At 48.7% G+C, this 23,455-nt stretch overlaps 1 long non-coding RNA gene across 2 annotated transcripts in view; it reads right to left on the bottom strand.

Annotated features, from left to right (window-relative positions):
* Window positions 1–23,455, bottom strand: part of LOC140421092 (uncharacterized) — a 71,247-nt gene that overhangs the window by 10,779 nt on the left and 37,013 nt on the right. The window contains exon 4 of one of the 2 annotated variants that reach the window (XR_011946667.1): window positions 2,463–3,927. The exons of the other annotated variant lie outside the window; for it this stretch is intronic. This is a non-coding gene — a long non-coding RNA (uncharacterized lncRNA). Of the gene's footprint in view, window positions 1–2,462; window positions 3,928–23,455 lie in introns of those variants that run through there. 2 annotated transcript variants of the gene reach the window in all.

The raw sequence follows: 23,455 nt of genomic DNA, 5'->3' as shown, positions 1-23,455 counted from the left end.
TTGCATTTCAAATTTAATTTTTTTTGTTGATAATGTACACAATATAAAAATGTTTCCCATTAAAGATTTCATTGATTTCAGTTTTTTGAATTCTGCATTTCTAAATGTGGCAGTTCATAAATGAAGGAAATACTGTGAATAGCATCTTATCTATAATGTTAATGATCTGCCTCTGTGAGCAGAGTCCTTTGACCTAGGGAGGCACTGTTGGGCAACTCACAGGTTTTGCTCCACTGACCGGTGCTACCTCCTTTTGTTTTTTACATAAACCAGTGTTGAGAACACTAACTCGCACAGGTAGGTTGTGGGAAATGTTATCGTGTGATCTATTTAGATGGATATTCTTATCCCACAAGTAAGCAAACTATGTACAGAGACATTTATGCAAACTTCAGTTTCAATGTATGTTCCATCATAGCTCTGCAAATTCCTCTTGTTCTTTTATTGACAATGGACAGAGTTTTGCCAGAAACCGGCAAAGGTCGATGGCGGGCGGGAAAAGTGGCGGTTAGCCCACCGACAGCAATGGTGGCTTTTCCCACCGCATTGTAAAGACAAAATGTGAGGCCACGTGATTAACGTTGGATTGCTGGCAGGTGGCCTCTGATACGTTCACCCCGCTATCACATTAGCACATTAATAATGGGGGCGCCATATTTAAAAGCTGCTCCAGTGCTCACCAACCACCTCTCCTTGGTCAGCAGCAACTGATGGGTGGAAGGAAAGCTGCCCCAAGTTCCCTGATGCCGCCTTCAACAGCTTGCTGGATGCAGTGGAGGATCAGTAGCTTCCAAGAAGCTCGTAGCGCAGCTTCTGAGGGCAGCCTGAGGAATGGTGATTTTCACACTTTGCTGTCTTCCTCCTGCTAGCCTTCAGTCTTCCCCTTGCTAACCTTCCAAGTTTATCCCAGCGTCTCTTGAGTTCAATGCTTCTCATCCAGAGTCTTGCCTCCTCACCCCGAGGCCTTTTCTGGTGTCCTCAAAACTTTTGCTGGTAACCCCAACCCTTTGCCGGAATCCACGCTCCCCTCCCCCGCCCCACCGAATACTCAGGGCCACCCCGCGAATGTAATGCTCACCTATGAACTCCCCTCAGAGGTCTGCTCACCAGGTTCACGCCTTTTGAAACCAGTCGTGATTCACGCCGTCGTGCCATCACGACACCGTGGGTGGACTTTTTGACAGGGCAGGGAAGAGAATGATTACTGCGTAGAGCTCTGATAATGAGTTGCAAGTGATGGAAATGAGATACCCAACATTGCATGGTCATGATGGGAAATGCGGCCTGCGATTGACAGGGAGAGGAGACAATCGCGGCAAGCTTCCCCGCCTATGTAAAACGTGACTTTGGCCTCCTCACAATACTTTCCACTCCCATCACCAAACCCTCCTGACGAAAATGGGAGTGGAAAATTCCACCCCATGTCTTTGATGGTTTAAAATAAAATGAACTAAATAAATCACGTACCCAGTCAAACTCTTCCATACTTGTGGAGGGAAAGTAGCATTCAAATTTCTCTTACAGTCTTTTTAGATGTGTGGAGATTGAATATGGTTTTGCCAGCAGGGTTTGTGATGCCAGCTTTAACATCTCAATTGACCCTCTTGCCAGATATTCTTGTCGAAGGGCCGGTTTTGATCTGAAACCTTGAAATTTAAACGTGGCAGTCATAGTGTTCTTGTTCTGCCCCTGCATTTTAACATTCAGCTCATTCAGATGGTTGAATATATCTGAAATATATGCAAGCTTAGCACACCAAGAACCATCACACATTAAATCTTTGTGTGGCAATTCATGCAGAGCCAAAAACTCTTGAAGCACATTGTGGAGCTCATAAACATGAGAAAGGACCTTTCTCCGAGATAGCCACAACACTCTGTGGGAAACCCCAGTATTTGGCTTCCATCTCTTCATACAAAATAGTAAACAAATGCAATTTAAAAGGATGTGACTTCACATTATTCATGATTTTGACTGTTTGGTCTAACACTGCAGTTAACTCAGGTGGCACTGTTTTGGCAATAAGGGCTTCACGGTGCAGGATACAGTGGCTGGCCTGGATATCAGGATTGTGTTCTTTCACCTTACTCATGAGTCCTTTGACTTTTCCCATCATGGCAGCTGTTCCGTCAGTGCAGCTACTATTGCTCTTAGCCCAGTTAGAATTGTTTTCCTCCAGGTAAGCATGTGTGATGCAAAAGATTTTCTCTCTGGTCACATGACCGGGCAATTCTTTGCAATAGAAGGAATTTTGTTTGATAGAATCCCTGTAAACTTACCTGTGTTGCTCTTTTTAATGAATGGAATACTGTCCCACCAGCATCACCAATAATGTTGCCAATTGGCACCGGAGTAATGTTGCCAATTAATAATGATGCTCTTTAGAGTTGCCAGGTATCAAATGATACCACCACAAGGCTTTACCGGATATCGATCAAAGGACCACACAACCAGTTAGTCAGTTCAAGTTCAAAGATGGTTTATTTACACACAAGGATTACTTCAACATGCAACACAAAACACTACAAGTTAAACTACACCTAACAACTACAATAACCTATACTTAACCTCAGGGCAACTGCATAATTCTGTGCAGATGGACAAGGCCTTTGTCCGGGTCTTGCGTGACTGGGTGGAAGAAGTGGCTCTGTTTCTGCTGGGCTGATCATTCTGGTAGCGATCGTTGGTCTTGAACTTGTCTGTCTGGTCGTTATGCTGCACTTGGGTTGGCCTAGGCCGGATCCAAGAGAGACCGAACACATGGCTGTGTCTCTTTCTACCCTTCTGGGATTTCATGCTCTTTGGGGCAGTCCTTAGCTTTGGACCCAGTAATTCGACAGGCTTCGATCACTGCCTTCGATTTTGGCCAATAAAGGGGCGGATGCATTGATGGCTGGGCGTGTCCTGAGCGGTCATTGACCTTGGCTGTTTGGGCTGTTTGTGCTTTCTTAGCAAAGGGAGTGGCGCCGGTTAGTCTGCATCTGTATTGGTTACCTGAGTACAGTCCTTTTGTTTTGGGGAAATGGGCCATTAGAATGCAAACGAGCGGGGGTTTCGATTGCATCAATACACACAAAAGCTATGATGTGTCTGAGTCCTGGGTTGGCCATAATTCCCATGGCCCTTTGCAGGTGGCCATCTGAGATGGCTACATCCCGTCCTCTTGATCCTGAACGCAAAGCGTGGTGGATCACACTGTTGATCCCTCATCCGTCCTTGGTGTGCCGGTTACCCTTGGTCAAGGACAGGTTCTACACTACTCTGTCCTATGTTTTGGAGCATTTACCTAAGTTTTATTAACACATCATACATTCATAACCTCCAAGGGGTCACTATAAAACATTCAACTATTACACATTGAACTTATTCGCACAAGGGTATATCTAACTATCACTATCTAAGCTACTCTCATGCTGCTGGCAAATATAAAAAGGAGCTTATGTACAATACAAAACTTTTAAACCAACGGCAGCATCACATTTCTACTTAACTTATCAACGTTACAGAGGTGTACAATCTTTATTTTTATCGGTGGTTACATTGTTTGTTGGGTTGGGTGAATTCCGAAGAAGGGGGCTGGGAGTGTATATATCGGGGAGCGGGAGGCTCTTTTTCGCCATTTGCTTAGTCTAAGTGTCTGGATGACACTGCAGATTATTGCTATCACCAGAAGGGCCTCTACTGTATATGAAAGGGAATATCATTTAACAATGTTTTCGCACCAAGTGGGGGTATCAGTGTTAATCTCTATGTGTAGTGTGGTATCCGGTCTAAGGGTATCATGTTGTGTGGGCATATTCGGGGCTGGTGTGGTGTAGGATACAAAAGCTTGTAACGCGCGCAGTTGTAGGAGTCCAGCGATGATCGCAATGGAGGTCATCAGTCCTGTCTTCATCTTGTCTTCTGTTCTTCGTTCTTCGTATATTCCTGGGGTTGCAAGCATAATATCTGTTATTATCATTGGTTAACATCTCGTTTTGTTTGTCTTTCTCTCCTTAACTTAAATTACCCATTAGAATCGTCACCATATGTGGCTCACTCATTTTTATTTTAAATAACCTTTTTTAGAGACAAGACATGCGGGAAAAAGAAATTTCCTTTTAAGTGCAGAGAATCCCGCAGCTTGTGGTCGATGCTTGGAGTGGTCGGACAATTTCTTCAACCAGTCTTTCTTAATCATAACCATGGGAGGTTGAGGCTTATCTTAACCAGCCGAATTTTAGGGCAGCCGGTTTTATAAAGTTTCTTCATCCCAGGGTCCAGAGGTAGTTCACATATAGCAGCATATATGTGGCAACTGAGTGTGTCAAACATGTAAATAACAGGTGGGGAAGCGACTAAAGAGATGCGGAAGGTAAAGAGTTGAATGTACAGACTCTAGCAAAGGGCATTCTTCAAACCACAATAAGAGCAGAGAAGGGAAAACTAAGAACTGACAGAGACAGTGAAAAGCGTAAAGAACCATTCCAGAGTACTCAAAGTGACAAGAACATGAGGTGCGTGTGGGCCGCGGCAGGGCAAGAATGGGTGGGATTCCCAGGTTGGGCGGTGATCAGGCCCGTTGCTCCACTACCCGAGCTTAGCTGACCGGATGCATTTGGGGTCCTCAGGCAGGGCGGGGATCAGTGCCGTTGCTCCCTATCTGGGTGACTGAAACGAGCGGAAAGAATTTGTAACACATGTGAGATCCAACAATTGTTCCTTTAACGGCCATTAGTCAGTAAATGGCGTCAGAAGAGTAGCTATGAGGCTTCCGGGTGCGGCGATGACCAGCTAAGTCGCACGTTTCGGCAGCTCCCGGTGGAACGGACTTTTGGGCTCTTGATAGGAGCCCCAACGGCAGTTTTAACGGCTAAAAACACTGTGCGGTAAACCAGAAGGGAATCCCCCCTGGACATGGATGGAAAAAGGAGAGGAAAGTGGCCGGATTGCGGTGGATCCTTTAGAGCAGCGGCAAGGAAGGCAAGCAAAAACCAAGATGGCGTCGGAAGGTGGCAGTTTAATATGGGGCCCTGAACAACACGAGTTTTTGAAACGCTGCGTGGAAGAGCTTAAAAAGGAGATGAAGAAGGAGCTGTTGGCCCCGATATTACAGGCGATTGAAGGGCTAAAAGATGAGCAAAAGACCCAGGAGCGGGAGCTTCGGGTCGTGAAGGCAAAGGCGGCCGAGAACGAGGACGATAGACAGGGCCTGGTGGTGAAGACGGAGATGCACGAGGCACACCATAAACGATGTGTGGAAAGGCTGGAGGTGCTGGAGAATAATGCGAGGAGGAAGAATTTAAGGATTCTTGGTCTTCCTGAAGGTGCAGAAGGGGCGGACGTCGGGGCATATGTGAGCACGATGCTGCACTCATTGATGGGATCGGAGGCCCCGACGGGTCCGCTGGAGGTGGAGGGAGCCTATCGAGTTATGGTGCGAGGACCGAGGGCTGGAGAAATTCCTCGAGCCATAGTGGTGAGATTCCTCCGTTTTAAGGACAGAGAGATGGTCCTAAGATGGGCAAAGAAAACTCGGAGCAGCAGATGGGAGAACGCGGTGATCTGCGTATATCAAAACTGGAGTGCGGAGGTGGCGAGAAGGAGGGCGAGCTTTAATCGGGCCAAGGCGGTGCTTCATAAAAAGAAGATCAAATTTGGAATGCTGCAGCCGGCAAGACTGTGGGTCACATATCAAGGGAAGCACCACTACTTTGAAACGGCGGATGAGGCGTGGACATTTATTGTTGAAGAGAAATTGGAATGAGTGGGTTATTAAAAAAGAACGTTTGAGACAAAGTGGTGGGGAGAATATGGGGGGCGAAGAGGGGGGAAAAAGGGGGGAGAGATGATTTTTATGTTGTTAATCCTGCGACCCGGTAAATTTTCTCTCTTCCACAGGTTGTGGGGGAGGGAGGAAGGGAGGTGGAGGAGTTGGGGGCGTTGGCCATTGGGGCCGGGGCCAAAAGGGAAGCGCAGGCTTTGTTCCTGCGCTATGATAATTATGGCGGGAATAGGGAAGCAGGAAGGAGGGGGCGTCGCACGGTGCGAGCCGAGGTCACGGGGGGAAGCCGAGGTCGGCCAGAGTTTGCTGATTTCTGGGAGCAACATGGGGGGTGTAACTACGCTAGTGGGGGATCTAGCGGGGGGGGGGGGGGGTGGGGGGGGGGAATTTACTGGGTTGCTGCTGCTGGGGAGAAGGGGGAGCTGGTATGGGGTGGGGTGGGCGGGGCGGGGGGGCACCGCCTGGGGGGGACACAGCTGCGTGGGAACCGGGTGAGGAGCTGGGTAAAAGGGGATGGCTAATCGACAAGTGGGGGGGGGGTAAAGAGCCCCCCGACCCGGCTGATCACGTGGAATGTGAGAGGGCTGAACGGGCCGATAAAGAGGGCACGGGTACTCGCACACCTAAAGAAACTTAAGGCAGATGTGGTTATGTTACAGGAGACGCATTTGAAACTGATAGACCATGTTAGACTATGTAAAGGATGGGTGGGGCAGGTGTTTCATTCGGGGCTAGATGCGAAAAACAGGGGGGTGGCTATATTAGTGGGGAAGCGGGTAATGTTTGAGGCAAAGACCATAGTGGCGGATAGTGGGGGCAGATACGTGATGGTGAGTGGCAAATTACAGGGGGAGGCGGTGGTCTTAGTGAACGTATATGCCCCGAACTGGGATGATGCCAACTTTATGAGGCGCATGTTAGGACGTATCCCAGACCTAGAGGTGGGGAAGTTGGTAATGGGTGGAGATTTTAACACGGTGCTGGAACCAGGACTGGACAGATCGAGGTCCAGGACTGGAAGGAGGCCGGCAGCAGCCAAGGTGCTTAAAGACTTTATGGAGCAGATGGGAGGAGTAGACCCATGGAGATTTAGTAGACCTAGGAGTAAGGAGTTTTCGTTTTTCTCCTATGTCCACAAAGTTTATTCGCGAATAGACTTTTTTGTTTTGGGAAGGGCGTTGATCCCGAAGGTGAGGGGGACGGAGTCTATGGCTATAGCTATCTCGGATCACGCTCCACATTGGGTGGACTTGGAGATAGGGGAGGAAAAAGAACGGCGTCCACCCTGGAGAATGGACATGGGACTAATGTCGGATGAGAGGGTGTGTCTAAGGGTGAGGGGGTGTATTGAAAAGTATTTGGAACTCAATGATAATGGGGAGGTCCAGGTGGGAGTGGTCTGGGAGGCGCTGAAGGCAGTGGTTAGAGGGGAGCTGATATCAATCAGGGCACATAAAGGAAAGCAGGAGAGTAGGGAACGGGAGCGGTTGTTGCAAGAACTTCTGAGGGTAGACAGGCAATATGCGGAGGCACCGGAGGAGGGACTGTACAGGGAAAGGCAAAGGCTACACGTAGAATTTGATTTGCTGACTACGGGTACTGCAGAGGCACAGTGGAGGAAGGCACAGGATGTACAATACGAATATGGGGAGAAGGCGAGCAGGTTGCTGGCCCACCAATTGAGGAAAAGGGGAGCAGCGAGGGAAATAGGGGGAGTGAGGGATGAGGAGGGAGAGATGGAGCGGGGAGCGGAGAGAGTGAATGGAGTGTTCAAGGCATTCTATGAAAGATTATATGAAGCTCAGCCCCTGGATGGGAAGGAGAGAATGATGTGTTTTCTGGACCAGCTGGAATTTCCTAAGGTGGAGGAGCAGGAGAGGGTGGGACTGGGAGCACAGATCGAAATGGAGGAAGTAGTGAAAGGAATTAGGAGCATGCAGGCGGGGAAGACTCCGGGACCGGATGGATTCCCAGTTGAATTTTACAGGAAATATGTGGACTTGCTCGCCCCGCTACTGATGAGAACCTTTAATGAGGCTAGGGAAAGGGGACAGCTGCCCCCGACTATGTTAGAGGCAACAATATCGCTTCTCCTAAAGAAAGAAAAAGACCCGCTGCAATGCGGGTCCTATAGGCCTATTTCCCTCCTGAATGTAGACGCTAAGATTCTGGCCAAGGTAATGGCAATGAGGATAGAGGATTGTGTCCCGGGGGTGGTCCATGAGGACCAAACTGGGTTTGTGAAGGGGAGACAGCTGAATACGAATATACGGAGGCTGCTAGGGGTAATGATGATGCCCCCACCAGAGGGGGAAGCGGAGATAGTGGTGGCGATGGATGCCGAGAAAGCATTTGATAGAGTGGAGTGGGATTATTTGTGGGAGGTGTTGAGGAGATTTGGCTTTGGAGATGAGTATATTAGATGGGTACAGCTGCTGTATAGGGCCCCAATGGCGAGCGTGGTCATGAATGGACGGGGGTCTGCATATTTTCGGCTCCATAGAGGGACGAGGCAGGGATGTCCTCTGTCCCCATTATTGTTTGCACTGGCGATTGAGCCCCTGGCAATAGCATTGAGGGGTTCCAGGAAGTGGAGGGGAGTACTCAGGGGAGGAGAAGAACACCGGGTATCTCTGTATGCGGACGATTTGTTGTTGTATGTGGCGGACCCGGCGGAGGGGATGCCAGAGATAATGCGGATACTTGGGGAGTTTGGAGAATTTTCAGGATATAAACTGAACATGGGGAAAAGTGAGTTGTTTGTGGTGCATCCAGTGGGGCAGAGCAGAGAAATAGAGGACTTAACACTGAGGAAGGTAACAAGGGACTTTCGCTACTTGGGGATCCAGATAGCCAAGAATTGGGGTACATTGCATAGGTTAAATTTAACGCGGTTGGTGGAACAGATGGAGGAGGACTTCAAGAGATGGGACATGGTATCCCTGTCACTGGCAGGGAGGGTGCAGGCGGTTAAAATGGTGGTCCTCCCGAGATTCCTTTTTGTGTTTCAGTGCCTCCCGGTGGTGAAGGCACCGGTGGAAAAAGCCTCCTGGAAAGGCTTTTTTCAAAAGGATTGAGAAGAGTATCACGAGTTTTGTGTGGGCCGGGAAGACCCCGAGAGTGAGGAGGGGATTTTTGCAGCGTAGTAGGGATAGGGGGGGACTGGCACTACCGAGCCTAAGTGAGTACTACTGGGCCGCCAATATCTCAATGGTATGCAAGTGGATGGGAGAAGAGGAGGGAGCGGAGTGGGAGAGATTAGAGAGGGCGTCCTGCAGGGTGACTAGCCTACAGGCTATGGTGACGGCGCCGTTGCCGTTCTCACCGAAGAAATACACCACAAGCCCGGTGGTGGTGGCTACTCTGAAAATCTGGGGGCAGTGGAGACGGTATAGGGGTAAGACGGGAGCCTCGGGGTGGTCCCCGAAAAGAAATAACCATAGGTTTGCTCCGGGGAGAATGGATGGGGGATTTGGAACATGGCAAAGAGCAGGAGTAACACAATTGAGAGATCTGTTTGTAGATGGGACGTTTGCAAGTCTGGGAGTGCTGACCGAAAAATATGGGTTGCCCCAAGGGAATGCATTCCGGTATATGCAACTCAGGGCTTTTGCGAGGCAACAGGTGAGGGAATTCCCGCAGCTCCCGACGCAGGAGGTGCAGGACAGAGTGATCTCAAAGACATGGGTGGGGGACGGTAAGGTATCAGATATATATAGGGAAATGAGGGACGAGGGAGATTATGGTAGATGAGCTGAAAGGGAAATGGGAAGAGGAGCTGGGGGAGGAGATTGAGGAGGGGCTGTGGGCTGATGCCCTAAGTAGGGTAAACTCATCGTCCTCGTGTGCCAGGCTAAGCCTGATACAATTTAAGGTGTTACACAGGGCGCATATGACTGGAGCACGGCTCAGTAAATTTTTTGGAGTAGAGGATAGGTGTGCGAGATGCTCGAGAAGCCCAGCGAATCACACCCACATGTTCTGGTCATGTCCGGCACTACAGGGGTTTTGGGTGGGGGTGACAAAGGTGCTTTCGAAGGTGGTGGGGGTCCAGGTCGAACCAAGCTGGGGGTTGGCTATATTCGGGGTTGCAGAGGAGCCGGGAGTGCAGGAGGCGAAAGAGGCGGGGGGGGGGGGGGGGGGGGGGGGGGGGGGAGGAACCAGAAGGACTCTCAGGGATGTTAGTGTACATGTATAATATGTATAAGTTGTTGTTATAGGTAATTGTATATTGGACTGTTGAATTGTATTTTTGGAGAGTATTTATTTGGGACAAGGCAGTCGCCATTTAGTTTTGTTTTTTAATTTTGATGTTGTTTATATATTATTTATTTCTTGCTTAAAACTGGCCATTGTTATTTATATTGTTATATTACTGTGTAAAGGATACACAATGTACTGTCATGGTTGGCCAAAAATTTTGAATAAAATATATTTAAAAAAAAAAAGAAGAGTAGCTATGACTTTATCAAGAAATTGGGTGTCAGGCCGACATTAATTAAAACCATATAGCAATAAGAAAGAAAGGAGGAAATAAAAGGCGGGCAGGCTCCATCAGTAAGTAATTCACTGTAATTCTTATGCGGTTCTTTTTCTCATCATCTGGGCACCTCAGGGTTCTGTATCGAAAAGCATTGTAAAAGGGTTACCGTAACGGGAATCAGACTCGGAATCGTCACCATCTCCTGGTTGCCAGACTCGTGTCTGCCGTTTTTGTGCCGTGGCCGCGTGGGCCGTTGTGGAATCCGAATCGTCATGTCTTACCAATCTTACCAACCCCAAAAAGGGGTTCGGTTGTCATGAGGCGTAGGGGCGGTGGCAGCAAAGGGTAAATTACTGTTGTCTGGCGGTGGCTCTGGCTGTGGAAGGGGATATTGGGGGCCAAACATGTCCTAGTCGTGGTTCCATGGGCTGGAGTGACTGGGGCCGGGGAGGTTGTACCAGTCGTCAGTGATTGTGGTCAATTCGGGAAGGCTGCAGCTATCGTCTGAATCAAGCTTAAGGTGGAAAGTCGTACTTGTGGGCGGAGACAAGGTCGGGTCTGTGGGCATGGATGTTCTGTCAGGGCTGGGGGAGGGTTGGACTAGGTTGTCGATGGGCAGGGCGGAATCATCTGTTATTGCTAGGGAGATGTGGTGGGAGTGGCTACATTGGGTTCCATAGACTTTGAGCTGGTTGATGTGGAACCAACCAGTTTTACCATTGGGGTACGTTATCTTGTAAATAAAGGGGCTTACTTTGTCCGAAATGGAGTAGGGTCCTGCAAATTTGGGGGAGAGGAAAGAACTGGGGTTGTAAAGGGGGTGGACTGTTTTATCAAAGCAGGCCTTACTCTGCTTTTTCCTAGCGCCTAGTCGGACAGCTGCAGCGAGCTGTGCTGCTTTAATATTTTCTGTGACTTGTTGGACTGCTTTTTCATGGGTGAGGGCAGTGACTGTGGGGCTTGCCAAATCGAGACCTAATAAATATTCAGTTCCTTTGATGGGCCATCCGGTCATGAGAGTGTGGGGGGTGAAACCTGTGGAACTGGATACTGTGTTCCTAATAAACATAGGGGCGAATGGGAGGACTGTGTCCCATGTGGTGTTATGCTGTTGCACCATTTTGCTCATGGTCGCTTTCAAGGTGCGATTCATTCGTTCAACAATGCCGCTGGACTGTGGGTGATACGCTATGTGAAATTTTTGCTTGATTACAAAAATCGTTAGGACATTTTGCATGACTCTGCTGGTGAAATGGGAACCTTTGTCTGACTCAATGCTGCGGGGAAGAGCCCAGCGTGTAAATATCTGTTGGGTCAAAATCTTAGCTGTGGCTTTCGCTGTGTTCGTCCGTGAGGGAAATGCTTCTACCCATTTTGTAAAGGTGTTGATTACTACTAATACATATTTAAAACCATTTCTGCAGGGGGGAGGGGATCAATGTAGTCGAGCTGTAAATTTGTCCATGGGCCATTAACAGGTAGGGTGTGTCTCAATTGTCTTTTCTTGGAGTACCTTTCAGGATTGTTCTTTGCACAGATTAAACAGTTCTCAACATAATGTGTGACATCTGCTTTTAAATCGGGCCACCAATACAAAGGTCTTAAATGGGCAATGGTATTGTCTATCCCCTGATGTCCTTGTCCGTCATGAAACTGGTAAATTATCTGGTTTCTGTCCTGGGTGGGAACCACATAAATTCCATTTTTCAAACTATACTGTCCTGTACCATCAGTGAGTCCTTGCATTTGTCGTAGAGGGCTGGGAAGTTACCGTCTAAAACTTGTTTGAGAGTGTTGTCTGCCTTTTGGACCTGGGATAGATCCTCAATATTGGTCGGTGAAACATGGACTGCGTGTATCGGTTCACTTTCGGGGGGTTGCCAAAAGTGTCCGTGGTGTGACCCTGACTTGGCTAAGGCGTCTGCTTTTACGTTACCGGGTGGGGAGGAACGACGGTGGCTTCTCACTTTGATTATGCCATGTGTGTGGTCTTTTGCTGTCTTAAGGATATGCTTCAACAATGGGGCTGAGTGTGGGGGTTTACCATCAGCGGATACAAATCCTCGAGATTCCCACAGGGGCAGGAATTCTGTCAAACTATTGCAGCCATATCAACTGTCCGAATGTATGTCCGCTGGGATCGGAAAGGAATCTGGGTGCTGCACTACATATGATATAGCTGCTAATTCGGCTGCTTGTGATCCTTGGTGGCCTGGCAATTTTAAAGATATTTCCGCTAATGCGCGTCCCTGTGCGTCTTCCACATAAATTCCACAACCAGTTATTCTCTTTCCATTCTTAATGGTGGAGGAACCGTCTACATAAATTTTTAAAGCTTCATCCGTGGTCGGGGGAATCTGTGTTCTGATGCCTGCTCGTGTGTGTAGTGACTTCGGAATAAAAGGTCCTGTGTGGTGTTTGGCTGCAATGATCTGGCACTCATGTGGGGTTCCTGCATACTGAAGGTTGTCTGCTAAAAATGTGTGAGTCTTTGTACGTTTAACTGTAATGTCCCTTCCTTGTAACAACAGTGTCCAGCGAACTGCTCTAATCTGGCTGACTGAACCGTCCTTTAACCTACCATCTAACAGTAGCTGCGTTCGGGTGTGCTCGGTTAAAATCATTACTGGGTTAAGGCCTGTGAAATATACAAAATACTGCACTGCCCAAAAGACTGCGAGCAAGTGCCGTTCGCAGGCTGAAAATCCTTGCTCTACAGGTTCCAAAATTTGTGAGGCATAGGCTACGGGTTCTAAGCGGTCATGTCTTTCCTGTAGGAGTACTGCTGATAGGGTTCGGTCGGTGGTTGCTACTTCTATGGCGTAGGGAGAGTGTGGGTCTGGAACTTGCAAAGCGGGGGCTGTGCCCAGGGCGCATTTTAATTAATCGATGGCGTCTGTGTGCTGAGGAAGCCACTCCCATGGGGCGTCTTTTTTAGCTCTGAGAGTGGGGCTGCTTTTGTGGCAAAACCATCTCTATGGTTCCTACAATATCCAACTAATCCTAAGAATGACCAGAGTGCAGTGATAATGTGGGGCAGGGGCAATTTAACTATTGACACAATTCATTTGTGTTTAATCTCTCTCTTCCCGTGGGTGATAATGGTGCCTAAATAAAGGACCTTTTCTTTTAGGATCTGGGCTTTTTTTGGGTAAACCTTGCATCCAATTGATTGTAAGAGGCCTAGCAGTTCTGAAAGAAGCTTAACATGCTCTTCCTTTGTGTCCGTCTATAGGAGTAAGTCGTTCACATATGAATAAGGCATTCGGGGCAGGAAAATTTGGAAAGTCCGTTGGCCAATTGTCGGTGGAAAATGGAGGGGGGAGTTGTGGAATCCTTGCCGGAGGCATGTGCACGTATACTGCTGCCCTTGAAATGTGAACGCGAACTTGTATTGACAGGCCTTATCCAAGGGAATGGACCAGAAGCCATTGCTAATGTCCAGCACTGTAAAGTACTTTGCTTGTACTCCCTGCTTGAGCATGGTTTTGGGACTCGTGGCCACGGTGGGGGCTGCTAATGGGGTGACCTTGTTGAGTTCTTGGTAGTCAATGGTTAATCTCCATGAACCGTCGGGTTTCTTTACGGGCCAAATTGGGGCATTGTTTGTTGAGGCTACGGGCCGAATTAATCCTTGATCTAGTAAGTTATTGATGACTTTTGAGATCTCACCCTCGGCTTGCTGTGGGAAACCGTATTGCTTCTGGGGCTTGGGATCGGGACCTGAAATTGTGACAATGCCTGGGATCTTCCCACAATCGTATTTGTGTTGGGCGAAGGATGATACATCTATTCACGGGATCAAAGGAAAGGTTGTGGGAGCTCATAAAAGTCGATTCCTAGAATGTGCTTGGCTGTTTGGGGCAAGTCGATTAAAACAACGGGGTGTCTGGTGTTTATGGTTCCTATCTGAATATCTACGGGGGCTGTAATGTATCCCTGCTGTACATGTCCTCTAAATCCACTAAGGGTGGTGGTGTCTGTGGTGGGCCATTTGTGGTGCTGAAACATTGTGGAGGAGTTTAAAGTGGTGCGGGACGCTCCTGTATCCCAAAGGAACTCTACTGGATGTCCCTGGACTGTGCCTGTGACTACTGGTCTGCCTGATTTGTCACAGAGTGTGTCGCAGACCCAAGTTGGGGAGTCTGAATACCGTCAATCTGTGGTGTTGATTACTGCATTATCTGTTCGGGCGCTAATGCTATGTATGGGCCTAACATTGTTCCTAGGTGGGGCGTTCGATTGCTGGTGCCGTTGGTGGTTCGGGGGGTTTTGTCTGCATTCGCGGGAGTAATGACCCATGTGTCCACAATTATCGCAACCTCGTGGTGCCTGTGCTCTGGGGTGCTGTCCTTCATGTCTGCCCTCATTTATCCATGCTGGGTCCTGATTAGTCCTGACTGGGTGCATGTTCGCCTCTGCTTTATCCTGATCTGCCTTCCTATGTAGGGATTGTTCCCAAGCTCTGGAGAGTCGCTTTAAAACCCAAACTTCATTGTGTGTGTCGTCTGCGGGGTCGTAATTTACACAAGACTTTTGACCTGCTTCTGTGGCGTGGGAGACATTTAGTTGCGTCGTCGTTATCTAAGTGTGCGCGGTTCAAATCCTCAAATACTGCTTTAAAATGGATCCAAAAGCGACCTGCAAATGCAGTTGGATGCTCTCCCTTCTATTACCTACAATGGTTTAGGGGCTGGTTTAGCACACTGGGCTAAATCGCTGGCTTTGAAAGCAGACCAAGGCAGGCCAGCAGCACAGTTCAATTCCCGTACCAGCCTCCCCGAACAGGCGCCAGAACGTGGCGACTAGGGGCTTTTCACAGTAACTTCATTTGAAGCCGACTCGTGACAATAAGCGATTTTCATTTCATTTCATTTAAACCCTCGACTGGATCTCCTTTGTTATACCCGATTGTGTCTAAAATGGCCGTTTTCATTTCCTGTAGGGTTCTTCCTGCTACATTCTGGGGTTCTGGCAAAGCTGATCTGACGGACTGGCTAAGGCTCATAACTATGAGTTTGACTTCCTCTCTCTCGTCTAGGCCGTACATATTTTTTTGTTGTTGTACTCTCTCAAATAAATTATGCAGGTCTGCGGTGGGTTCGAATGGATCAATCTTAGCGCAGGCATCTCTCAATTGGGTGATGGATAATGGGGTGGTGTAAACGCAATCGGGCTCCTCCTGATCCGATGACTTGCGCTGTGTGGTGACTGGATTCATGGGGGTGTGTGCTGCCTGTGCAGTTGTTGGTGCGGGTGCTTTCCTTTTCGGGGCCTGGGGGGCTCTATTGTGATGTTCGGTATCCTCCACATATCTTTGGGCGGTTTCATTTAGTTCTTGCCAATTGGGGCCATTCTCCTCATCTAAATCTTGTCCAAAAGGTATCTCTGAATCCGTTTTGCTCTGACAGCAATGACTGCAACTTCTCTATTTGTCGTTTACATTTCGCGTGATCTACTGTGCTCTGTCTTTGTTCTGTAGTGGAGCTATGGAGCGCTCGTAATGCTGCCTTTAAATCTGCACATTGTCTTGTTAACCGTGCTACCTGCTGTTCTGTCTCTTCTTGTACCAAAATTGCGCGCTGTGTATCTTGGTCGGCTTTATCATAGTGGCTCTGAAAGCTGCTAAGGTGAACTAAACAAGATTGGTGTGCACGTTTCACACCAGCCATCTCTTTATCTTTAGCTGCCAACTGTTCCCAGAGTTGCTCATTAATCTTTTCACATTCACTATAGTTTCCCTCATTCTTCTCCTCTTTCTCAACTAGCTGTCTGCGGAGCGTCCTCACAACCTCCTCTGTGCCTCGCAACTGTACCAAACAGGACACTATTGCCATCGGCTTACGAACTTTTGCTGCATTCTTCTTATGTACCTTAGTTAGGTTGTCCCACCAGGTTTCTCCTATGCTTCCTGGACCTGACTCATCATTTGAACAAAACTCGGACAAAAGGGGCCATCCTTCCCTCTTCAAACACTTCCTCAACTCTTCTTCCCATATGGGGCACTGCTCTGCTCGGTTGGTCGCTGCGACCTCGGGTTCATTAGGCGTTCCACGCTTTTGTGGCCATTGCTACTATTATCTCTGTTTTCCTACCGTTAGGTTCTGTTTTCCTACCTCCAAGTTCTCTTTTGCTCTGCTTCTAACTTCTCTTTTCCTACCGTCAATTTGGGACAGGGGGAATAAGGTGGTGATTCGAACAGCAGGTATGGCCTAGACTATTTTCCGGTTCACTATACTCCCGATAATTTGACGCAAAATCTAATGAGTTTACCTTATATCCCTGTTAGTACGCATGCAGGTTAATACACGCTTCCGAATCTTGGAGATTTGATTGATACGGGCCTTACACTTGTGGTTTCTTTCACTTTCCCTCAATTGGATTTCTAATACAAAGTTTTGTGGGTTCTCTCGGAGTGACAAAATCACTTCTAGGTCGAGTCCCGTCAGAAGTCGCCAGTAATGTTGCTCTTTTTAATGAATGGAATACTGTCCCACCAATGTCACCAATAATGTTGCCAATCGGCACCGGAGTAATGTTGCCAATTAATAATGATGCTCTTTCGAGTCGCCAGGTATCAAATGATACCACCACAAGGCTTTACCGGATATCGATCAAAGGACCACACAACCAATTAATCAGTTCAAGTTCAAAGATGGTTTATTTACACACAAGGATTACTTCAACATGCAACACAAAACACCACAAGTTAAACTACACCTAACAACTACAATAACCTATACCTAACCTCAGGGCAACCAGCTCTATGAAGATGGACAAGGCCTTTGTCCGGATCTTGCGTGGCATGGCTGGGTGGAAGAAGTGGCTCTGTTTCTGCTGGGCTGATCATTCTGGTAGCGATCGTTGGTCTTGAACTTGTCTGTCTGGTCGTTATGCTGTACTTGGGTTGGCCTAGGCCGGATCCAAGAGAGACCGAGCACATGTCTGTGTCTCTTCTTATCCCTCCGGGATTTTGCGCTATTTGGGGCAGTCCTTAGCTTTGGACCTAATAATTTGACAGGCTTCGATCACTGCCTTCGAATTTGGCCAATAAAGGGGCGGGTGCCTTGATGGCTGGGCATGTCCTGAGCGGTCATTGACCTTGGCTGTTTGGGCTGTTTGTGCTTTCTTAGCAAAGGGAGTGGCGCCGGTTAGTCTGCATCTGTATTGGTTACCTGAGTACAGACCTTTTGTTCTGGGGAAATGGGCCATTAGAATGCAAACGAGCGGGGATTTCGATCATGTCTAGCTATCTGGGTTGCAAATACACACACAAGCTGAGTGTCTCTGAGTCCTGGGTTGGCCACAATTCCCATGGTCCTTTGCAGGTGGCCATCTGAGATGGTTACACCTGACATTGGCTAAGAGTGTCTGCTAATGTCTGTGGAGTCAGCAGTCTGCAGGGCAAATTTTCCACTGGTTACAAATTCCTCCTGAAGCACCTGTTCCATATCAATTGACATTTTGTCAATATGCTGTTTGATTGTACTATCTGAAAGAGGAACTTTGTCAATTTCCTTGTCAGCATCAGCTCCCAACACTTTTGCTGGCAGAATTAGGGTTTTGGCAATGGTATGCAGGTTCTTCGATTTTGCTGTGAGCTCAGCCGCCAGGTAACTCATCACCTGCGCATTATCTGAAACACTCCCCTGATATCCAGGTGCACACACACCATCATATGTTGATTTTGTTTTATGCATGTGAAAACAATCAATCCAGTCGAAACGGTAGTTAACAAGAACTGTGGTTTTAATTAGCTAGAATGTGCCCACCAGTAGCTCCTCCCACACTGAGAGGCTGTCCCGGATCGATGGGTTATATACCTTCTCAGAGGGGTGGAGCCACAGGCGGAGCCAACAACAACATCAACACAACAACAGCAACAGTGAGTAAATACAATAATATATACGACAGCCATACGTGGCTCACCACATTCACCCCCTGTTAAAAAATTGTCCGGTGGGGGTGAAGCGGACTCACAGGTTCAGTCTCACAGGCGGGTGTATTGTCCGGTGTGAACGTCGCAGTGTAGGCGCTGGCGGTGAGACCTTCGACTCCAGGAGCACGTCATCCTCACAACAGGGCCCCGGACAGGGTAACTGCGCAGGGGCGGTGCTAATGGACCCTGGATGAGTTAGTGGCAGTACACAACAGTGACCGGATGGAGTGGAGCGCGTCAGGGAGGACCTCCTGCCAGCAGGCGACTGGGAGACTTCTAGACCGTAGGGCCAGAAGGACGGCCTTCCAGACCGTAGCATTCTCCCTCTCCACCTGTCCGTTTCCCCTGGGGTTGTAGCTGGTAGTCCTGCTCGAGGCGATGCCCTTACTGAGCAGGTACTGATGCAACTCATTGCTCATGAATGAGGATCCCCGATCGCTGTGAATATAAGTGGGGAAACCGAACAGGATGAAGATGCTGCGCTGGGCCTTGATGACTGTGGCAGAGGTCATGTCAGGGCATGGGAAGGCGAAAGGAAAATGTGAGTACACATCAACAACGTTGAGAAAGTACACGTTACGATCAGTGGAGGGAAGTGGCCCTTTGAAATCCATACTGAGGCGTTCAAAAGGGCAGGAGGCCTTCACCAGGTGGACCTTGTCTGGCCGATAGAAGTGCGGCTTGCACTCCGCATAGACTTGGCAGTCCCTGGTCATGGCCTTGACCTCCTCTGTGGAGTAGGGTAGGTTGCGGGCCTTGACAAAGTGGAGAAGCCGGGTGACCCCCGGGTGACAGAGGTCGTTGTGGATAGCCTGTAACCGGTCAGCCTGCGCGTTGGCGCAGGTTCCACAGGACAGGGCATCTGGGGGCTCATTGAGCTTCCCAGGACGATACAAGATGTCGTAGTTATAGGTGGAGAGCTCGATCCTCCACCGCAAAATCTTGTCCTTCTTAATTTTGCCCCGCTGCGTGTTGTTGAACATGAAGGCAACCGACCATTGATCTGTGAGGAGAGTAAATCTCCTGCCGGCCAGGTAATGCCTCCAATGCCGCACAGCTTCCACAATGGCTTGCGCCTCCTTTTCAACAGAGGAGTGTCGAATTTCGGAGGCATGGCGGGTACGGGAAAAAAAGGCGACAGGCCTCCCTGCCTGGTTAAGAGTGGCTGCCAGGGCAAAGTTAGGTGCATCGCTTTCCACCTGGAACGGGATGGATTCGTCCAAGGCATGCATCGTGGCCTTGGCAATTTCGGATCTGATGCGGTTGAAGGCCAGATGGACCTCAGCCGTCAGGGGAAAAGTGGTGGACTTAATGAGTGGGCAGGCTTTGTCCGCGTAGTTGGGGACCCACTGGACATAGTAGGAGAAGAACCCCAAGCACCTTTTCAGGGCCTTGGGGCAGTGGGGGAGGGAGAGTTGCAGGAGGGGGCACATGCGTTCGGGGTCAGGCCCTAGGACTCCGTTTTCCATGACATAGCCGAGGATGACTAGCCGGGTTGTGCGGAAGACATATTATATGTCAAATTAAGGAGTCGGGCAGTGCGGAGGAAGTTTTGAAGGTTGGCGTCGTGGTCCTGCAGGTCATGGCCGCAGATTGTAACATTATCCAAGTACGGGAACGTGGCCCGCTGCCCGTACTGGTCGCCCATTCGGTCCATCGTTCGTTGGAAGACCGAAACCCCCTTGGTGACGCCAAAGGGGATCCTGAGGAAATGGAAGAGACGGCCATCTGCCTCAAAGGCAGTGTATTGGCGGTCCTCCCGCCGTTTAGGGAGCTGGTGGTACGTGGACTTCAAGTCCACCGTAGAGAAGACTCAATACTGCGCAATCTGATTGACCATGTCAGATATGCGCGGGAGGGGGTACGCATCGAGCTGCATATACCGGTTGATCATCTGACTGTAGTCGATGACCATCCGGTTTTTATCCCCGGTCCTGACGACTACCACTTGTGCTCTCCAGGGGCTATTACTGGCCTCAATGATCCCTTCCCTCAGGAGTCGCTGGACCTGACGAGGGCCTTGTCATGAGCACTGTACCGTCTGCTCCGGGTGGCGACGGGCTTACAGTCTGGGGTGAGGTTCGCGAAGAGCGAGGGAGGGGCGACCTTCAGGGTTGCGAGGCTACAGACGATGAGAGGGGGCAGAGGTCCCCCGAACTTCAACGTTAGACTACGGAGGTTGCACTGAAAGTCTAAACCCAGTAGGAGAGGGGCGCAGAGATGGGGGAGGATGTAGAGTTTGAAATTGGCATATTCGACGTCCTGTCTTGCCAGGTTGGCGGTGCAGTACCCCCGGATCTCTGCGGAGTGTGATCCGGAAGCTAGGGATATGACTTGTGAGACAGGGAGGACCCGGAGGGAACAGCGCCTTACCATGTCCGGGTGGACAAAGTTATCCGTGCTCCCGGAGTCGAAGAGGCAGGACGTCTCCTGCCCGTGGAGGCTGATGGCCATCATCGAGCTTTGAAGATGGCAAGGCCAGGACTGGTCAAGTTGAATGGAGCGGAGTTGGTGAGTGTAGTTCTGGTCGCAAAATGGCGGCGTCAACGAAGTCGGACAAAATGGCTGCCCCCATGGATTGCACATGCGCTCGATGTCGAAGACGTCAGACAAGATAGCTGCCCCCATGGATTGCACACGGCGAGTGACGCGTCAGCAGAGGGCGCTCCGTGCAGGCACGATGCCACGCTGCGGGGTCTATGAGTCTCAGACTGGGCTTGACAGGCTTTTGGTTTTTGATTTTTATTTTTAGGCTTAGCTAGGCATATTTTAGCGTCGTGCCCCTTCTTGCCACACTCGTTACACGTGGAGTTGCGAGCCGGACAACGCTGCCTGGGGTGCTGGCCCTGACCGCAGAAGTAACAGCATGGTCCTCCGGAGCTGGACGGCTGAATCTATGAGCCCGTCACCCCCGCCGGACTTCATTTTTTTTAAACAGGGGTGAATGTGGCGAATGTATTACTGATAATTCACCAGTGCACTGTATTATGTTATGTGATGTTATTAACCCTGTGGGCTCCACCTATGGCCATTGTGTGGCTTCACTCACAGGGGGTTATGTTGGGGCATGTACGGGCTCTGCCCATGACTCCACCCCTTTAGAGGAAGTATAAGAGCAGCTGACCTGCGAGGCCGCCTTCAGTATTGTACCGGTCGCAGGCAGGCACAGTTCTAAGCTGATTAAAACCACGGTTTACTTCTCCACATGTCTTCGAGTGAATTGATGGTCGCATCAATCAGTAAGACTTCACGTATACCTTATGAGTCAGGCATAGAGTTAAGTAATCAGCCTTTGTAACTGTTAGGACCCAGGCTAGATCAAAGCCTGTGCAGAGCTGTGTATAGTTGCTGGTAATAAACGTCACGTAATTGTGTTGAACCAGAACCGTTGTCATTCTCAAAATCTTGCTCAGCATAGATAGCATTGAGACAAATCTCTTGAGGTCGACATTGAGACCCTCAACATATATGCTCGCAGCAGATCGCAAGCGATTATGACTCCAATAATCTGCTCCAACAGCTTGCACCATGGGAAGCCTGCTATCTTAGCAAAGCTATATGTTCGCTTAACCTGCTTCTCTCTGCTACAGTAGTTGCTATCTTTTTGAACAGACAGCCTCAGTGATATCTATGCAACAGTGGATGGTAAATTGTTGCGATGTTGCAGATATCCCAGGCTGCAGCCTAGAAGGAGCCAGGTGCATAAAAGTTTATTGCCATGGTCACTGATGCACCATCAATTACCACAAGACGAGAATGGTGGAACAATCGAGGCTTTATTGAACAAGATGTTGTGCCTCCTGTAGCTGGAACCAGAATGGCTGCAGCGCAGAAGAGCACACACTTTTATACGCCGCCTGCTGGGCGGAGCTAGCAAGTAGGGATTTACTATTGTACCTCTAATATGCGGGCAGTGCCGTAATACAGGGGCTGGTTTAGCACAGGGCTAAATCGCTGGCTTTGAAAGCAGACCAAGGCAGGCCAGCAGCACGGTTCAATTCCCGTGCCAGCCTCCCCGAACAGGCGCCGGAATGTGGCGACTAGGGGCTTTTCACAGTCACTTCATTTGCAGCCTACTTGTGACAATAAGCGATTTTCATTTCATTTCAATGTACCACTAGTGGTGTTCACCACAGTCACCTTCATAGTTAGTGGCAATGCAATCCTTATTGAGTTTGCAGTTGTTGCTGCAGTTAGCAGACTTAAATTAGGACCTCATTATTGAAGATGCCAGAAATTGTAAATATATTGCTTAATTAATTTATGAAGGTATTTTGATTAATATGCTGTTGGCATTATTTATGGAATTCTAAGTTTTCATGATATTTGATTGTACTGTCTACAGCTTTGAGAAAGCTAAAGGTTTAATGATTAAAAAAAAGCACTTTCCCCATAAAGCTGCTGGTTGTTGTTTTGGCATCAACCAGGGACCTCAGAATCATGTGGATGGCAACTGGCTCAAAAATGTCAGCTGTGACCTGGGGTTAGATGGCTGGGCCACATGGAGACAAAAGTTCAGGTGGCCAGGTCACACATAGGCTGGCCTGGGAGGTGGGGGGTGGGGGGGATATCAATTTAGGAATGAGGACCTCAGCACACAGGAGGAAGAGCCAGAGAAGGGAAGCCACTGGAGAAAACATAACACAACATCACTTGTGTCCTGGCAGCTTCGAAGAGCCAGGATCAATAGCAGCTTGTATTAATTTTGTTTTTTAGAAAATATTTTATTGAAGCATTTGTAATTTTCACAGTTTACAGTTTAACATTTTAATAATAATAATAGCTTATTGTCACAAGTAGGCTTCAATGAAGTTACTGTGAAAAGCCTCTAGTCGCCACATTCCGGCGCCTGTTCGGGTAGGCTGGTATGGGAATTGAACCGTGCTGCTGGCATTGTTCTGCATTACAAGCCAACTGTTTAGCCCTCTGTGCTAAACCAGCCCACTTTAACACTTCTTAAACAACCGCACGGGCCAACACACACAAAAAACCTAAAAACAACATCCCCTACTACCCCCGCCCCAATTCCTAATTACCCATGTACTAAGTTCTCTGTAGCAGCTTGTATTTTTGTTCATTCATTTACTTAATGAATTATGTCAGCTTGTTGCACTGAAATCATTGTCTATTGCCTTTTTGTCTTGTTCCAAAAACTCAATTCACAGTAACTTCATTTGAAGCCTACTTGTGACAATAAGCGATTTTCATTTCAATTAGGGTCAGGGAACATTGCAAAGTCTAGACATCTCACACATTGTTCCTCGCTAAG

This window comes from Scyliorhinus torazame, chromosome 5 (genome assembly GCF_047496885.1).
Source record: "Scyliorhinus torazame isolate Kashiwa2021f chromosome 5, sScyTor2.1, whole genome shotgun sequence".
Lineage (NCBI taxonomy): Eukaryota > Metazoa > Chordata > Chondrichthyes > Carcharhiniformes > Scyliorhinidae > Scyliorhinus > Scyliorhinus torazame.
The sequence above is the reverse complement of the archived record's forward strand: the minus strand, read 5'-3'. Positions and strand labels throughout refer to the sequence as shown.